The sequence below is a fragment of the Macrosteles quadrilineatus genome, unplaced genomic scaffold, assembly GCF_028750875.1.
Source record: "Macrosteles quadrilineatus isolate MER2022 unplaced genomic scaffold, UCM_ALF_1.0 Scaffold_8__2_contigs__length_117827958, whole genome shotgun sequence".
NCBI classification, from domain to species: domain Eukaryota; kingdom Metazoa; phylum Arthropoda; class Insecta; order Hemiptera; family Cicadellidae; genus Macrosteles; species Macrosteles quadrilineatus.
This window is the reverse complement of record NW_026542601.1, coordinates 116,868,916-116,888,797: the sequence shown is the minus strand read 5'-3', so window position 1 is coordinate 116,888,797 and position 19,882 is coordinate 116,868,916. Positions and strand designations below refer to the sequence as shown.

Sequence of the window (19,882 nt, the reverse complement as noted above, 5' to 3'; positions counted from 1 at the left end):
TGTAGCAAGATTTTTTTGCAATTTGTTTAGCTAAAGATTAGTTTTTCAGTGTTACTCGGAAAAATTGCATTTCAAGAATCACTAACATCAATTATACATGATTAACCATAATTCATAGCTAAGAGTCTAACTATACAATGTTTAAACAAATTAGCAGTCTCTTCGAATCTTTCAGTTTTAAATGTTACCGTTAAAAGATCAGTAATAAGAATAAGTTATCCAAAATATATTTATTTTCGTAAAATAATTTACCTGACAAAACATTGGCTTAGAAAGATTGTATAGACACATGAAATAAAATCTAAGTTATTCCTTAGTTTTCCGCAGTCTCACCCTCCATAATTTTTTTAGTCTGTTAGTGGGAAAATTCCTAATAGATATTTATCTAGCTAAAATTTGATTCATTATTACTCATTTAACTACAATTTTTCCATCCCTCCAAGAAACATAAAATACACAAATTACACTTCCCCACACCCAGGAGCTGCTAGAACCCGCACTTCTCTAGATTACAAGGCGCAGCCCATTGTACCTACACAAAGAACACATTATTCTCCCATTGCTTACATCGCCACCGCGGCTTTCCGAACTCCTGAAAACCATCTTATAATGAGGTGTTTTGTGTGACAACAATGTAGAAAGCCGCGTCAAATACGCCCTTGTTGGATATTCCGAAAATAAAAGCAGTTTCCAAACCTGGCGCCTTCCCTTATTTCTGCAATGGTGAAATTGTTCCAATATGGAGGTTTGAGGAACCCTGACATGCATAATCGCCATTGTGCCCGTCGTCCCGTTATTTTGGGACAAAGGGATTTTATTGTGCGTTATAATGGGAATGGTTTTGAAACGTGTATGGAAATCGCTGTTGTGGGAAATCAGTTGCCTTTTTGGGATGTATTGAACCTGTGATTGGGAGGTTAATTTTTTTAAAATTTAAAGTCATGATTTACTTAGTCATGAGACTAAGTAACTTAGGAACGATAAAAAGGGCAATTTACTAATAATTTGTTCATTTATTCTACGGAAATTGCCTTTAAATTTACAATGGATAGACAAATGCATGAATAATATTTTATATTGATTTATATACAAATATAACAATGGCAATTTATAACAGGAATTTACACAAGACTTAGCTGACAATAATTAACATCAAATAAAAGTACAATAATAATAATAAAAATAATACTGTTTCAAGCTGGCGGTAACAAAAAAATATATAACTAAGCAAAGAATTTGACAACAAATATAAGTACAACAATAATAGTAAAAATAATACTGTTTCAAGCTGGTGGTATCGAAAAAATATATAACCAAGCAAAGAATTTAACAATAACAACAATCGGAAAAGACAACAAAGGAAAAATCGAGGAATTGACTATACTAAAAGACAAATAGAATGATACAATACAGCACAATAATAAAATTGTAAATTATTAATAAAAGTTATGCTTACAAATGAGTAATAGAATTACTAATTTTCTTAAGCTATGTGATTAACGAAATAAAGTACAGAAGTTTTAGTTGTGTTTTAATTAAATTCAAATGTAGTGATACTAAAATTAATTTACCATTCAGTGATTGTTCTTTTTATTTGATTTATCCTTTGTTCGATTAATTAAGATCAGTTGTTTTTATTTTCAATAACAAAGAACTCTTAAAAAATCAACTTGTTCTTCCTTTTTTCGAATACATTTGTCATTTGATATGACACATGAACCCGCACTCAAGGCTCCTTATTTTCAATAATGTATATCGATAACTTGTTTGTTTAACCAAAGTTACACATAAACATACGTTAGTTGAGTTCATAAAGAAACAATATCAATAAGCCTTAATAATATTGCTATGAAAGAAAAATCAATAATTAAAAACGGTAATACTGTAATTATCACAAAACTGGTAAAGTAGCTGGTTATTTTAGCTATTTCCAGCAATGCCATTGTTTAAATAAGCAATAATAGGTAATGTAAATCAAATAATTTATCATTTACTTGCGAATTCATGTTTTTGCTATGTTTACTTTTAAGTGCAAGGGATGGATTAAATTTTTAAAGGACATTTGTACAGTATTGGTGAGCAATCTTGGCAACAAAAAACTTCTAATAATTATGAAATAAAACGTTAATATAATTCGGTTACTCATTCATTTTTAGTTTCAACAGATCAACTATTGTCAAATACATTTGTTTCGATTACACAACAGTATACACACATAAAACACGAGTTGCCGACGAAAGTTGGATTAAGCAAATGTGTAAGTGGTTAAAAATAAAAATAAAATAAAATAACCAGCCACTAACTGCAATCTGTTTATTATAGGCCTAACGAAATTAAAGCAAATAGAGGCCTTAGATTTTTCTTATTTTTACTTGAGATTTGATTTCTTTAAGATTTTTAATATTGCAATGTATATGAAATAGTATTCACCTAACTATACTACATAACTACTATAACTTATTCTAAATTGTACTTCTTAGTCTAAATTGTATATGTTACACTCAATCTCCGAATTCGGACAATGTCCGAAATTTCTACCCACTCCGCGATGTGGATGGTTTGAAATACCCACGTCGCGGAGTGAGCATTTTATTTCGGACATTGACCGAAACGAAATGCCCAGACCGCGTTGTGGGTAAACTGATTTACTCAAACGCCGAAGTCTAAACCTTCTTCGGCGGTTGAGTAAATCCAAGATACCCACAACGCGATGTGAGCAAAAGTGATTGCCAACGTCGGGTTGTGGGTATTTCTAGTTTGCGCAAACGCCGAATAGCCTGTATAAACTACCGTATACAAAAAAATCTACATGAAATCCACAATCACTAGGTAGACCTAAAATAAATAAAATTTATGTTTGTGATTATTATTTAATGTACAAATAGCATTTTAGAAAATACAAGAAAACTGTAAATTACCAAATAGGGAGAAAAAAACTGAAATTATGTTTTTTCGCTTTACAAAAATAGGAGTAACCTTAAATCGCCGATTATAAGACAGTTCTTGTTACATCTTTCTTTTACTTATTGGCACAAGAGGTGCTGCCATGATATTTAGAATTGCATTTTACGTTTAACTTAATACATTTACATGATTTACTCAAACAGTTCTTCTTGCAACCACATCTTATAAAAACCTTGTTTTGATCCGGATGACATCATCGCTTCTTTTCGTACGTTAACTTGGTCATTGGGTACATCCTCGGGGCAAAGAAATTTATTTAGCGCCACCTGGAATAGGTTTTCCGCAAACTGTTCGTCCAGAATTCCATGTCTTGTGCAAAGAGTGTAGTAATCGTTTGTCTTATTTACAACATCTGCCGTTACATTTCTAGGGGCTAGTCATCCCCAGTCGACAGTAAAGAAAACACAATGCAGGTACAGGTCCGTCCATCCTAATCGCAAATAGTGGGGGTGACATGTCTAAACGTAAATTCGACATTTGCACAAACTAGAAATACCCACAACCCGACGTGGGCAATCCCTCTTGCTCACATCGCGTTGTGGGTATTTTAGATTTGCTCAATCGCCGAAGAACGTTATGACTTCGGCATTTGAGTAAATCAATTTACCCACAACGCGGTCTGGGCATTTCACTTCGGCCAATGTCCGAATAAAATGCTCACTCCGCGACGTGGGTATTTCACACCATCCACATCGCGGAGTGGGTAGAAATTTCGGACATTGTCCGAATTCGGAGATTGAGTGTAACATATACACTGTGGTTTTTCAAACATGCATTTCAATAATTAATTACAGTCCTATTGTTGTTATCATAACCAAATAATTTTAGTTTGTTATAGATATTTAAAGTACCTACAATTAATTGCAAAGTGTTATACACATTATTAGCAATCATTCTATGACCTTGTCAAAAGCAGTGTGGTGACTTTCAAAATGAATTATTAAGATCTATAACAGTATCCAAAAAACTCCGTTGCTTTTTTTCGAAACGTATGTTTGTTTAAATTTATATTTTCAATGTCCAATGGGGGGGGGGGGCTTTAACCACCACTGTTAACAATCTTTTTCTTGCAAAAATTTGACATATTATATTTTAATGAAAAAGAACTTTATGCATTTCCATGAATCAAAAAATAAATAAATAAAATATATAACAATCTAATTTAAGCTCGTCTGTTTTTACAAATATCTACCTATACCTATATCATTATACCTAACAGTGAAACACGCATGCTATGAACAATTCAAAATATTAAAACATGAAACAAGCTTGCTGTAAATAATGAAAACCATTGAAACAAAAAGCTGCGCAAATCCCGGAACAAGTCCACAGAACGTTAGAGCAGAAGACAGGTTGAAATACGAGATTGCATGAAACTATAAACCAGCTGTAGATATCGTCGAGAGCTTCGTTAAGTGGTCGGCTTATTGAATAAAACCTGGAACAATGGAAGATATCGGGCCATTAGTAGAGTCTTTATGACGGCGGGGAACATTTAAAAAGTCCGCTAATACCGGCTAGTTTATTACCATTGTTGCACCGCGCCGCGATTGGCGGACACCGCGGCCTCTGATTGGTCGGGGGCGTGGCCACCGCGTGGAGGGGGGAGCAAGATCGATTGAAGGACCTTAGTCGCTTTTGATGTGCAGTCCTGTGTAGCCGTATTTCTTTGTCTGCTTGTAAATCTCTTAGGTAAGTTAAATCAGCTGTTATTTATCACCCCTCCCCTCTACCCCTCTTTTCATTTATCGTCGGTTATTAGCAACCACGCTAACCCGGCTCCTGTTACATCAGATGTTTTAAACATTTCTTACTTGTGAACCAATTAGTTTTCATTTAACTCGCATTTTGTTGGCAGTCCTGGAAGGTGCGAAGTCAGATCGTAATTGCCTTTTAATGGAATATTTTGCACTTTTATGTTTAATATTGAATAAGCAAACATGAATTCATTCTCGATTATATCCAGGGTTTTAATGAATATTTAGCCTACTAGTAGAAGTTTACTTGCCTGCCCTTAGCCTACTCATATAATACAACTAGATGGCCCGTCAGACGTCGTCCTGTCCTATAATAATAATGTTATATGAATAAGTTTAATGACTTTTACATCTATCCTATTTTTATGATCGAATTGTGAATAGCAACTTAGTCGATTTTCCTTTCGCAGGATTGGATTATTTTACTGTTTAGTTTTCGTTTGATTTATATTCTATCTGCTCTAAACATTTATTGTTATATTTCTAAATAGTATATTTTATTTTATTAGGCCTATAATAGAATTCGTAATTTCACTAACTTTCCTTGGAACACATTATTGGAGGTTGATCAGTTAAAAAAAAAATCCATTTTATGAATTAATTTTATATGCATGTATCATAACTTTAGTCGAGCCATAACGTTCAGAAAAACTTTGGTTTCGTACAAACCTAGTTGGAGTATAAAACTCCTTATGGTTATCTTGAAGTGTGTACGATTAATGTGCACATCCGCATAGGCCTATGGTATTTTTTATGTAAAAACATAAAATAAATAGTACATTTACTTTTTTAAACAAACATTATAATTCAAGCGAAGTTATCAATTAGTTACTAAGATGACCAACTTTCATTAAACGATTTACAGAGCTGTTTACCTTGAAATTACATATTCTAATCTAAGTATTTATGTTTGAATTGCATTAACGTTTAATAATGAAATGAAATGCTTAATAATAATTGAGAATTACAAGATGTTGGATGATTAAACATTTAAAGGGTCTTGAAAAACTAATGATTTAATCAAAGGACTATAAGTAATTGATCTCTAAATATCTGAAAAATTATTTGCTGCTACAAGGTTGTGGCTTTCATTTGATTCCACATATTAGTTTGAACATATTATATTTTATTTTACCTTCCAATGGCCAAGAACCAGTTTACAATAAATATACAAAGATAACGTGACCTAACTTAATTAGTAAATATAAATCAATATGAATTATTCTTTGAGACGGCGATGGCATGCAATAACGAATAAATACAACTGAGCAGTAACAAAAATAAGATAACAATGTGATTAACTAAAATGTTAACAAAAATGATCTAATTTCATAATCAGGTGCAAAGCATATTAAATAAGTAATTTGCAAAGCAAATCAATAAATAAAAAAATCTATAACATTAACAACAAACAAGAATATAAATAAAATTATCAAAAAATTTTCAAATTATCATAACCTTCACCAGAATGTTTCAAGGGGAAATAGAAGGACCCGTGGGATAGCCACGACGGGGGAACTAAGTATACTTTGATATAAGTTAAACATATTCAATTTGCTGTAAATATTCTTTCGATATGAAGGGGCCTAAGCCGTTTACGGACCTAAACGGATTCTTTCAGTTCAATTATTTGATAATTTTATTTATATATTGCATACATATATGGTACCACTATTTTTTAATTTTGCTGTGAAATATAGACGGCTTATTGATATTATCACATTTTATCTTCCCAACAATTTAAACAAATAATAAGGACGCTACACAATATATTTTACAAATGTGCAACTCATAGATATCACAACAAATTAACACCAATCTAGATAAATATATAGATTCCTTGATCAAATAAAATAATTACCTTATCCAACTACAGTTGTTAGTATGACGACTAGTTTCGTTCCTTAGAACTTCGTCAGTTCATTTAGTATGCTAATAGTTAAAGGATACTACAAATCACATGATCAATGTATTAATATTGAGTATGTCAATAGATTCTTTAAAATACTGCCACAATCACAATAAGTAAAACTTGCCATGTTGATAGAATAAACATTGATAAAACTGATTGAAACTGTACAGGCTGGCCAGCACTGTCTTATCATTGCCACTGACTAAGTAAACAAAACTTACTGAATCCTGGTGTTTCTTCTTCTCTCCAGTGCCACCTGAATTTCAGTTTTTTTTGTTCTTCTTATTTTATACCTTTTTGATTTGTAACTTCTCGGTAAATGTTATTAAATATAATATTTGACTGGAAAGAAGTCTAAAAATTTGAAATGTTACATTAAAAACCCTTTTACATGACGTCACCGCACTGAAAACTAATTGGACATGAAAACCTCCGTAATGGGGGGGGGGTCATATTTTAAAATAGAAAGAAAAGTTAACTAGCATGATACATAGTCAATTTTACTATACTTACTTCAAACAATCATCTTACCATTTTGAAACTATAATATAATAAATTATAATACCTTCCAATATTATTGCTTAACAAATTTAATTGAACACCCACGTGCTAGTAAAAAAAATTTCCAAGCCTAAACATAAATTTTTCTTCCTCGGCTTCGGGTGTTACGAACACCGTCTCATCACACCACTTTCAACACCACTTTGTAAAGCCGGATATAATTGCAACCTCAATTATGAAGGTTTTGCCGCCATATTTGTGCTATGCAACCTTGCAATTGCAGCTGCCGCATCCGTTGCAACGTCAGCGTCCGTTGCATTTAGGTTAAACGAACTTGATGACTAATCATCTTACTGTAACCATTACTAGTAATCAAGTTCTCTATTACTAGTAATTATTTCCCGGCTATAGCCACGGGCCGGCCTGATTACTAATTAGTAATTATCAGTAACAAACAAGAGCGCTCGAGAAATCTGATGTTCGCTGGAATGTCTACTGAACATTACACTCTTGTCTATAAATGTTTACGACTATCTGTGATTAATTTATAATTTATGGTACATGTTTCTTGGTAATAAGCTTTAAATTAGTTTCTAAGTAAATTGTTTGCTAGGAATTTCGTGATGGTTGATTTCATAAATAAATATCCTTCAAAATACTAGTACCTGTTATCAGTAGTAATTTTATAAAGGCCAGCGATTAATGGAACATATATCCAAACGAATTTTCAAAGTGTATTTTTTCAATAGCTTGTAAACAGATTAAAAAAGAAATTATACTCTCCGTATGAATCTAACGTAACACATATAATATTATTTAACATTGTCCCTAGATCTGGTACTTTAAAGCAATGGACAAAATTTAATTAATTTTTTAAATAGTATTCTATACTAAATGCATCAAATTTTAACTATTTTCAAGCCAAATTATATGTTTTTACAAATGTCAATTGTGTTTAATGTATTAACTTAAAGACTAGTTTACCGTAGCAGTGTTCCACAAATTAAATATATTTAGTCTTATTCTAGACATTGCCAGCTTGAGTTAATTCAATTAAATGTTACGTAAGCAATCAACAAACATCAATTTTGTCTGTAACTAAATTTTGTCAAGAAAACATTGTATACTTTAAAAATCAATACAGTTTGTCGCAGCGCCGTCAATTTTTGAACAGGCAATATAGCATCTGCATGCAAATTGCCTACCTATCCCCGTGTCCTATAATTTTTCTGGAGAATATAAATCCAACTGTAAACGTTTTAGGCTGAAACCCTTTAACATAAAAATTAAAACTTTTGTTTAATAAATACTATTTCATATGGGGTTATGTATAAAGCAATGTACAATGATATTGTTTAATGTTCGTGCAGTTACTTCATAATTCAAAATTATACCATAGATGAAAGAAAGTCCAATCTGTTTTTTGCTCCAATCTTTTAATATTTTCACCTTATTTCGGGCGTCCCTTTGAGGCATTTCTTCCTTTATATTTGCTTTAAGGTGACTGTAAATTTGAAATATTTTGTTGTTCTTGCTTTGTGTTTAGAGTAGAATTTTACATTTGAAATTATGTAACAATATTTAGAATAGTTGAAAATAAATTTGTACTGAGCCAACTAATTGATTGATTAATTGCTGTTTATATCATTAATATCCAGTTTACTCCATAGATTTTGTAAAAATTTCTAATATTAGCAAAATCCCTACAAGCAGAAAAAGAGTTTTTGACTCTATCTTAAATGCTTCTTGAAAAAATGGCACTTTGTTAACTTTAAGCTGTATAAACGTTTAAAGTCCACTTATTAACGCTTCATCTATCCTTCTCAATTTTTCAATAATTCATCTCACTGGCCTGTGGTTCATCGACCATGTCTGACTGTCAATTCTCAACACACTGTTGTTAATTTTGTTTGTATTTCAAAACAGTGTGATGTTTTGCAAATTCTCATTTGATTAATAAACGACGTATTTTACTAGGTTGAAACAGGAAAAACATAATCGTTTCCAAAAATCATTTGCTCAATTTAAGACCTTTTTAGCAAGACAATTTATTGCTCTTCAGAAGCAGTCGACAAATTCGAACGCGCAACAAAATCAAGATAAGAACATTCAAATGGACCCCAAGAGAGTCTTTGAGGCTAATGAAGATATGTTCGTCGACCTGTCACATAATGTCTCACCGCTGTCACATGATGTGACGCTGCTGTCACAATAATGTGATGCCTCTGTCACATAACTAGCCATTCTTGTCTAGGGCTGCCTCCATGTATGTGAATTGTATACTTGGATAAAATTGTAAATTGTATAGGTAGATAGATGGTCTAATTAAGTATGACAATTTTAAAGCAGTATTTTATTCCTGGTGCAGCTTTTATCGTACTGTATTTAGATGTGAATTTATTGCTTTAATGAGTGGTATTGTTATGCATATAGAATATACACGACACATTTTAAGTTTATTAGCTACAAGGATATGCTAAGCAAGAAATTAATTGGCAAAAGTTTCATATTTCGCATATAGACTGTTTATTGCAAGGCCGATAGATTGATTTTTATAGCAATATTTAATTATAACTTTTCAATTTACTGGAATTCATCTAATTCTGCGCTAAACGCTGATCATAGTTATCAAATGATGAGTAAGTAATCAAAGTAGGGTGTTTTTATTTGCTAATCTTACTACCCTAAACTTACCATTTACGGTACCCTCTCCTACCCTGAGCCCGCAGCGCTTCTAAATGGTTGCCGATGACACCGAATCATCCAGTGTTTAGCATTAGCATAATTTTACGACAAGTGAAATTCCTCCTTTAAGGTCACCACAGTAGCGATGATGGGTCACTAAGTGCCTCCGACGCAATAAATTACACCGATAAACTCGTGGAAATAACAAGGGTCCTATGATCGACCCTTTATGAACACCCATCCCTGTTATTTCGGGTAATACGTAATCATTTGAGAATTTGCAAGTAATCGTATTTGCCGGCCTGAGGTGCGAGGACGGGTCGGTTTATGTTAATACCGCGCCATTGCTCAACGCCAGTAAATAATAGCCTCTTATTAACGGATAATCGAAATAGCATTTTTCGACATTATCTATGAATTGGAAGCCCCTGTAATTGCAACGGAGGCCAGATGTCTGCTCAATTTACCGGTTTAATTCACTGTTTCATTATAAACAAAATTACATTAAGACAAGTACCGGTTGCGTTGAAAAGCGCACCGTGCCGCCGCCTGGCTGCCTGCTAGATTACACTCGCTTCTACTGTACGGTTATGGTTCGGTTGTAACAGCTTGCTGAGTAGCTTGTCTTGACTGTCGGCTAGTCCGCTAGATTACACTCGCTTCTACTGTACGGTTCTGGTTCGGTTGTAAAAGCTGAGTAGCTTGTCTTGGCTGCCTGCTAGATTACACTCGATTCTACTGTACGGTTCTGGTTTGGTTGTAAAAGCTTGCTGAGTAGCTTGTCTTGACTGTCGGCTAGATTACACTCGCTCCTACTGTTCGGTTCTGGTTTGGTTGTAAAAGCTTGCTGAGTAGCTTGTCTTCACCGTCGGCTAGATTACACTCGCTTCTACTGTACGGTTCTGGTTTGGTTGTAAAAGCTTGCTGAGTAGCTTGTCTTGACTGTCGGCTAGATTACACTCGCTCCTACTGTTCGGTTCTGGTTTGGTTGTAAAAGCTTGCTGAGTAGCTTGTCTTCACCGTCGGCTAGATTACACTCGCTTCTACTGTACGGTTCTGGTTCGGTTGTTAAAGCTGAGTAGCTTGTCTTGGGTCTTGCCTGCCTGCTAGATTACACTCGCTTCTACTGTACGGTTTTGGTTTGGTTGTAAAAGCGCACCGTGCCGCCGCCTGGCTGCCTGCTAGATTACACTCGCTCCTACTGTTCGGTTCTGGTTTGGTTGTAACATCTTGCTGAGTAGCTTGTCTTGGGTCTTGCCTGCCTGCTAGATTACACTCGCTTCTACTGTACGGTTTTGGGTTGGTTGTAAAAGCGCACCGTGCCGCCGCCTGGCTGCCTGCTAGATTACACTCGCTTCTACTGTACGGTTCTGGTTCGGTTGTTAAAGCTTGCTGAGTAGCTTGTCTTGACTGTCAGCTAGTCCACTAGATTACGCTAGATTACACTCGCTTCTACTGTACGGTTCTGGTTTTGTTGTAAAAGCCTGCTGAGTAGCTTGTCTGGACTGTTGGCTAGATTACACTCGCTTCTACTGTACGGTTCTGGTTTAGTTGTAAAATCTTGCTTAGACCATGACGCTTTATTGCATGGTTCTGGTTTGGTTGTTAAAACTTGTTTTGACTGTCGGGTAGATTACACTCGCTTCTATTGTACGGTTCTGGTTTAGTTGTAACATCTTGCTGAGTAGCTTGTCTTTACCGTCGGCTAGATTACACTCGCTTCTACTGTGCGGTTCTGGTTTGGTTGAAAAATGTGCACTGAGCCGCAGTGCCTCATTGTCCCCCAGCTCCTATGTTAACAGTCTGCATTAGTAGGTCTTCTGTACTGTTTTGCAGGCGATAGCAAAAATATACGAAGTAATTTTAGTTTAGCTACTCTAAAACAACCTATTGTCCAACTGCGTGTTTACAAAACAAAAATGTATTTCGACATACGAAACTTCAACATAAGATCTACCAATGATAATACAACTCGACACATGACCAACTACATGTTTTCATCCTCAAAACCTCCAGTTCAATGCATTCTCTTTCACCCCCTCCTCAAAAGTTTAAATTTCTAAAACAAAATTACATTCGTAAGCACCACGTGCACGGCAATTCCACATGTACCAATTTGGTCGCAACAGCAATTGTAACGGAAACGTCACAAAACTAGAAGCAATAAATCAGCGGCAGTTACACACGTTCGTGCCGCCCTGGCGTGCCGACAGTCTGTTCACATTATACCCTCTACCCATGCGAGCCGGGTTTCTATTAGACCACGATTTATGCCCGGTAATAGAATATTCCGACGATCTGATACCTGTTATTGTCTCGTAGCTGGGAAATTTATGACGTGTTTATTGGCAATGCCGGACCCGAAATTGGCAACTGTCCGTTTCTTTGTTACCTGTCCTCCTATATGAGGTGGTTTACATGCACATGTTGATGAAGCCATTAAAAACGCAATCTACCGTTTGATAACGGTGCAATTATAAGGATTGCTACTTGAATCGGTCTTCGTGTATTTCCATCCATGGTGAATTGTGTTGATTAAACTAAAAACGCTTCTTATAGTGTGGAAGATTGAAAGTTTGAGTATTCTTCTCGCATTCTGAAAAACTATACTATATAGGTCAGGATTGGTGGTTTAGCTGATACATTTGACTACTTATGCACACACAAGACGTGGACACCGATTCGTTATCTTCAAGGGGGAGGTTCGGGAAACAGGTTCCATGATACACACTATAGTAGTACAGTAGTAGTAGTAGTCAGTTTGACACGAGATACAGCTACTGTTGCTACCAGTGGCCGGCTTCTGCCTGGTCGAGATACAGGTTACATGATACACACTATAGTAGTACAATAGTAGTCAGTTTGACACGAGATACAGCTACTGTTGCTACCAGTGGCTGGCTTCTGCCTGGTCGAGATACAGGTTCCATGATACACACTATAGTAGTACAGTAGTAGTCAGTTTGACACGAGATACAGCTACTGTTGCTACCAGTGGCTGGCTTCTGTCTGGGCGAACAAATTACGGCCTCAGGCAATAATTAACAATAATGATACAACTGCAGCGGAGCTCTGAAGGCTGATGAATGCAAGAGTCATCATCGCTGCCTCATCCCTACTCTCTACCGAGACCTCGCTCTGATGACGTGATAGGGCATAGTTGGGTTGTACATCATCAGTTGCTGAATAGGGATTTGAGGATTTGTAAATCTTCAGTTTTACATACTCTCTCTGATTTCATTACGTTCTTCCACCCTCCAAAATACATTTTTGTGCCCCCTGAGCTATTTTCATAAGGAAGACAGAGTTTTCACTTTACCTCCATCAAATGGTCCATCGGTTATACAGTAGAATCATGGACCGATTATTCATTGTTGTAAGCTATTTTTGAAACGAAACGTGTAAGCTTATTCAGCTGAATAACCGTTTGACTATCTGATGGAGGTAAAACCTGTATTTGGTGTAGTGTCGTAATAAGGTTGTTCAGCACGAGCATGCCACATTGGATTTATCACTTGACATTTTACACACTTTTTCAAATTACCAAAAATTGTTTTCACTGAAACTCCAAATTTGACAATATGCTTTATCACATACTCTTGCATAAACCTAGCCTCCCAATCTTCAACGATTCTTAGAGCTAGTCAGTTTGACTAAAATCGTTGACTTTACCTAGGCACTTAGATTAATGATTTGTTTTTTTACCACTACAAAAGCTATCAGTATAAATAGTAGGGTTGGACAACATTCAAAACAAGGAATGGCCACAAAAGTGTTTATTACCTGCTCACGTAAAGAATAGTTTTTTTTCAGTCAGGAAGAGAGGGTAGCATGCAGAAAGGTTTACAATATTGTGTGGTCAAACGGCTAAGGTCTCCTAACCTTAACGTTGAATTAAACACGGAATTTTCTAAAATGGTCAAAAAATGTTCCAGAAAAACGTTCTTGTCGATCTCAACAAACAACCCACATGGAAGGCAAATTAGCAAACCTTTCCTCGAATTTTATCAACGATCACTTAACAGCTGGTCACGTCCACGTTGTAATGAGTCGCCTCCGCCATGTTTACCTACTACGTGACGTGTAGCCCAATTAACGTGTTAATTGCGGTTAATCACAAATTAACGCGCCAGGGGAGGAGCTGGCTGTAGATTGGTTTAATTGAATCGGAATAGATAGCTGGGGGCGTGGCCACATAGGACCGGTTGCTGGTTGCTGGTTGCTGATGCTGACGTGCAACTAGAGTTATCAGATCAGCTGGTATATGTTTCCAACTGGTGCTTCTTGGTTCCACCTGTTAGTTTGGTTGGTCTATTTACATATCGTTTGTCAATTTAAACTTCATACATGTACTAATGGTGTAATAGTAGGAACATGTCTACAGAGAGTCTGATTGACATAACTCTTTTTTAGAGGGTTGTATGAGTACGTTTCGGTTTAATTTATTAATTGGTTTACTGGCGTTATGTGATGAATTGAATTAAAGTAGTTTTTAATCATTAGTGTTAAACAACATTCTTCAACATTAGGAAAAGAATCTAATACATATTTTCATCATTTGATTTTGTAGATTTTTCTATTAGGGATGTGGTTTATCTGAAGCTATCTGGTGAACCGATGTGGAATTTATTTTCTTCAATCCCCAGTATTATACAATTAAGTAAATCAGTTTACCACTAATTTAGGATATTTCAAAAATAAATTTTACGCATAACAGATTTAAAGCATGGGGTTATACGATTCTAGGACCTAGGATAGTTTTATTGGTTGTATAACAAAATAAACTTATTGAGTTTATGAGAACAAGCATTTTTTACAGTACAGTAATATAAACTATTACTTTGTTAAATAAGCTATTATATAAGTGTGCTATTATTATAATTTTATAGATATTTTTTAGATAGCCCATCAATATTTTCCCCTTGTTTTCGATCATAATAAATGCATTGCAAGAGATCTGCATTATGAATACATTTGTTGAATTAACCTTCACGTTTCTGTTATCGTAGGTTTCATTATATTAAGCAGCTGTGTAGCTGAGTGGTTATAGTAGGCCTACACGCCTGTTAGATAAAGGTCGCCGGTTCGATCCTGTGAAAAGTTTGTAGCTTTTAAGCTGTCTCTGTTCCCAGCTGTTTCTGTTCATGGGCTGTAAATGGTCCTGCCTACAATAATAAAACAGCTGATCTTGGTCAGTAGCAAAATTACACAAGGCATCTCAATCGTCTCTATACTTATCATATTTGGGTTAAAATACGCAACTACACTAGGCGCCCCATCTCGATTGGTAATAACAATAGTAACTTTTTAGCGAATTTCCCTATTGTTTTCTCTTTAACTTCCTTTACTATCTACGTTTCCCAACGATTAAAATATCTCAACTACAGTATTTACTTAACACCAAGGTGGTTTTAAAGCAAATTCAACCAACCACAATCCTTATTGATCTATTTTTAGGTTATAAATTTCTATTGTTTGGATACATAACCCATGTAATATTTTCAACAATGGATATGGACCATTTCATTGTTTATTGTGATTACGGCAATGCAGCTCAGGCAATAAACCAAACAAAGGTTTGCCCTTTAAGAACCTCTTCGAGTGAAAGCGTCTTCATTGTAAGGTTGAACTGCGATTTGGACGAGAACCATGTTTAAAGATTTATCTCTAAACTCAATAAGAGTAAGAGTTTATACCAATATGCTTTTACTATTTATCGTCCTAGTACAAACATCGATTCAAAACCAAATAATTAGTTTTTGTTGTTAATACTGAAAAAGTCGAGTATTCCAGTTTTTTCATTGACTGACATTGAATGCTCAATAAATCATCTGAACTCTTTTCAAGTTCTTAATTACTGTGTGTTGTCGATTGTATTTGAATTAATCAAACATGGAACTTTGTGTCAGAATGTTTTATTTATAAATGCTCGTTATTGTGAACATAGATGAATAAATTAAACTTCTATTCGAACAATCAATTATCATATGGTTAATGCTTAATCGTGAAGAGTTTTCTCAGCAGTCATGTATTCATGTGCAAATTGCAATTAATTGTTTTGCAAGTTTCGAATTAATTAAACTAGTATTCCAATTGTGTAGATTTAGTCACAACAAAACTGTTGGTGATATTTTCAATTCTATACTGATTCCATATTGTCCTTAGTCAAACTTAGTATTTTCCGGAAAACGGCTTTATCCAACGTGAAGAATATTTTCTAACTTGATAAAACTGTTGGATTATCTACAAAGTTGGATTATGTACATAGTTGGATTATCTACAAAGTTGTATTATGTACATAGTTGGATTATCCACATAGTAGACACGAATACTAAGACGGACACAATATGGATCATAAACATAAACAAATTATGTTACTAGCCTGAAAGTAATCAATAATTAACATCGCTTAACCACAAATCGGTTCTGTTCACGTATTCGTGATAGTATGTGCTTTAGGTTTTATTTATCTGGTGATGTTACCGGACTTGAAACCAATTTTAGGATAAAAAGAGTGTCGAATAGAATCATCCTTACAACTATTTTCCACTATTAGGACAAAAATTTCCCTCGTAAAAGTACATCAACCAGTTAACAAGGAGGACGTTTTTGTAAAAGATTTGTCGCCCAGATTTCTTTCTCCATCTCGGGCCTGTTAGAACAGTCGAAAATCATAATTACATTTAATTTCCTGTTTCTAATCACTAACCAGGGAAAGCCAAGTTGTTTGTCCAACCTGTAGTTAGCGCGGGCCTAATTTCGTCCGGTATCTGCTCAAATTGTGTCTCCGTTGCTACTAATGCCGATATCGCAATTAAGCCATCGCTAACGCATCCGGTGTGTAATGCACGGTAATAGGACCGTGTCAACAGCCGAGGCCCTATCCGGACACGTGGTAATCCGGACACGCGGTTATCCGGACACGCGGTTATCCGGACACGTGGTTATCCGGACACGTTGTTATCTGAGCGCTATCTTATCTGAACAAGTTATCTGAATTTCCGGTTAATGCGTACTATCCACAGTTATCAACTCAACTTGTCAACTTCTTAAAATTGTTTTGTTTGGACGTTAAATTCGAAACCTCTTCTTTTGTAAGCCGAAACAATGTGTTGCAGTCTAATTTTGTCAAATACTTTCTTCTTCGTAGTTTTGTAATTGGATTCGATGACGAAATCACAATGGGCATAGGGTAAAATTAATCTATATATTAACATAGGTGACATGTTAGGACACGATTTGGGTGACGTCACAAAATTAATAATTTAAACAAAATACAACAACTTTATTCTTGCACAAAAATGTCTGCATTATCGCGTAAAAATTCTCAACCTAAAAACAAAAAAAAAACTTATTCTGTAATGAAAAAAAAACTTACTGCAGTTAGGAAGGTTAATGCAATGTTGATCACTGCTTTGTAATAATTAATCATAAAGGGAAAAACAAAGATTTGCACGACGTTTACATGCCTTACATAACCTAATAAATATTGCATTAAAATTGTAATGAGAGAATTTAGAAAAGAAACCACTAATTTTCGCGATACATTATTTCGTCCTTACAATGACGAAATGCGCACTGTAGTAACACGTTGAATTAATAAACAGCCTGTGTCAAATCGCAATTTTCCTATATCGTTGATAGTCCTGATAGTCATTCACAGAAAACATTTCTCGACTGAGATTGGTAACTAGACACATTTCAACCACGACTTCTGCGGAGATCCAAAGATTAGCCAAACAATCAAACAGTTTAATTGTTTTCACAAGCAGAACGACCAAAGTTGTAAACGGATTAGCGTCGTAGTTTGGCCAAGCAATTAAAACACTTTTCCGCCAGCACGAGCGACCAAGTTTTAATCTATTTTGTCACAGACGATGAAATTGCTTTGAATCACGAAACGGGTTGAAAGATTTTTTGTAGAAATGCTTTCGAGTGTTCTTATCGTGTGTATAGTAAGAAATCTCTAACTATAGGTATTTAATAAAAAATAATGTTTTTAAAAAAAATGTGATACCTTACTAAAATGTGTTGGTTTTGATTTTACCTAGGTTTATAGTTTGGAGGGTAGCTGTAAAAGAAAACCACAATCTTGTTAGTTTGCCTCAGTAAAATAAACATAACATTTGAGCAAGGTTTCACTGAGGTATAATTTTCTTAAGTGTTGTATAGATAATTTCGTTAGATATTTGCTTCGTTGGAGACAGAAAAGTGTGCTTATAAGACCATAGCAGTTGTAATAATCGGTCTCGAATCAAGAACATTTCGGAAATATTCCCGTTGAGTCAATACGTTTACAAATTTTCTAAACAGTGACTAGCAAGAACGATTCTTAAAAGCCCACTTCAAAGTTAAGTCTATCGGAGTTGGGTGTCGAATTAGGGTATTTTTTTTTGGGAGATGTACATTTTTTTGAGGCCAAATGGTAGCTATAGAATCTAGATGTCTCAGTAATACAATTTGAAAAAGATAGATACACTTAGGTAAAATTTCCTTGGTTAACTTAGTTCAAAGTCACATATTCTCAACAAATCTGTTGTACTCCCCTAAAACAATATCAAAGTAAAACTAAATGCTATTTGCTCCCTTTACTACCCGACCTGTGATGACGTCATGCTACATATACCAACACTCCGTGACGTCTCTGTGGTTCATGACGTCCACTGTGATACAAAACTTTCAACTAGCACAGTTTCCTAACGACTTCTTGTCAGCTTAAGTGATTTCATCTCCTGTCCAGACACCGTGGACGTTATCAATCTCTTATCTAGGGTGGCGGCGGGGGGGGGGGTGAAGACAATGACACCATAACGGCCTAATAGCACAACATGTGTACCTATTACGTATAATAAGTACCGGTTGCGCCCGGAATCATAATCTCATGATTGGGCAATTTCGTAGCTTGAGATTTCTCAGTCTCATTAATATAATTGTGTAACCATTAATAGCCATTAGTATGAAAAAACGAATGACCAATTTGGTTCGGCTTTAGCGTTTCCTTCCAGTAATATGTTTGCTGTAAAAAATTAATGAAAGAATTAAGAGGAATTAATGGTGCGAGTAGAACACTGACTACTGGTTTCTGGTTCTACGTACTGACTACTGGAATGTAGCGAACGTTGGTCTATATTGGGCTTGAGTTCAGAGACTGGATTTAGAGTCATATTTAACGCATTTTATCACTATTTCACTGTTTTAAGTGGAACATCAAAAACATATTTTAAATCAAAATATGCACGCAAATTAAGTGTGGAATAATTTGCGCGCATTATTCGAAAAATCTTGTGGAAATTACCATTCTGATGTATTTTGTGGTTTTGTAACTAAGACAGTTGAAAGGAAATAGTTCAACAAAATACATTTATCTTTTCTTGTTTTCTCCCACTCATATTCAAAACAAGTTTAGTTTCCGATAATATATCATATTATTTTTTTCAAAATGTAGCCAACAAGTTTTGAGAAATTCCGAATAGTTACACCTGTTGGCACTTCAAAGTTTCCCTCTAACTTGGATTTAAGTAAGTATAACAAGTTATTCAAATAAGCTGATTTTTTCCCGTTTTGTCATTTGTTTTATTCTAATCTCGAGTTGAAATACAACTACAGTAAAATTATTTTCCAGTTTATATTTGTAATTTTCAATGTCATTAATTAACGTCGCTCTTAAAACAGTAATTAAAAAACTTTCACTATTTTTGTTTCAACTTCTTCTCTAATAACAAGGAGAATGATTTAATTCAAAACAAGCAGTGCATTATCATCCCATGAAACTGAGTAATTACAACCGTCAATGATCTACGAAGGATTTTATCACCTTTTAAATGTCTCTAATTTTCTTTCAACACTATGTCCCAAAATCTCCAAGGTGTCCAAAGTGTATTACACTCAACGGCGTTCGAAACCCGGCTCCGACCAATTTACTTAATTAGTTCCATAATAACTTAAATTATATTACAAGTAATAAGTGGTCTGTTTATTATAGAGCCGTTAAAATCTCACAGCATTACCGTTCTGGTTCTGGATCAGTTATATAATGACAATAATCGCTTTTATAATAGGTATA

At 34.9% G+C, this 19,882-nt stretch overlaps 1 protein-coding gene across 1 annotated transcript in view; it reads left to right on the top strand.

Annotated features, from left to right (window-relative positions):
• Nucleotides 1-19,882, top strand: part of LOC129000854 (homeobox protein aristaless-like) — a 119,867-nt gene that overhangs the window by 51,011 nt on the left and 48,974 nt on the right. The gene's annotated exons all lie outside the window — the stretch shown is intronic.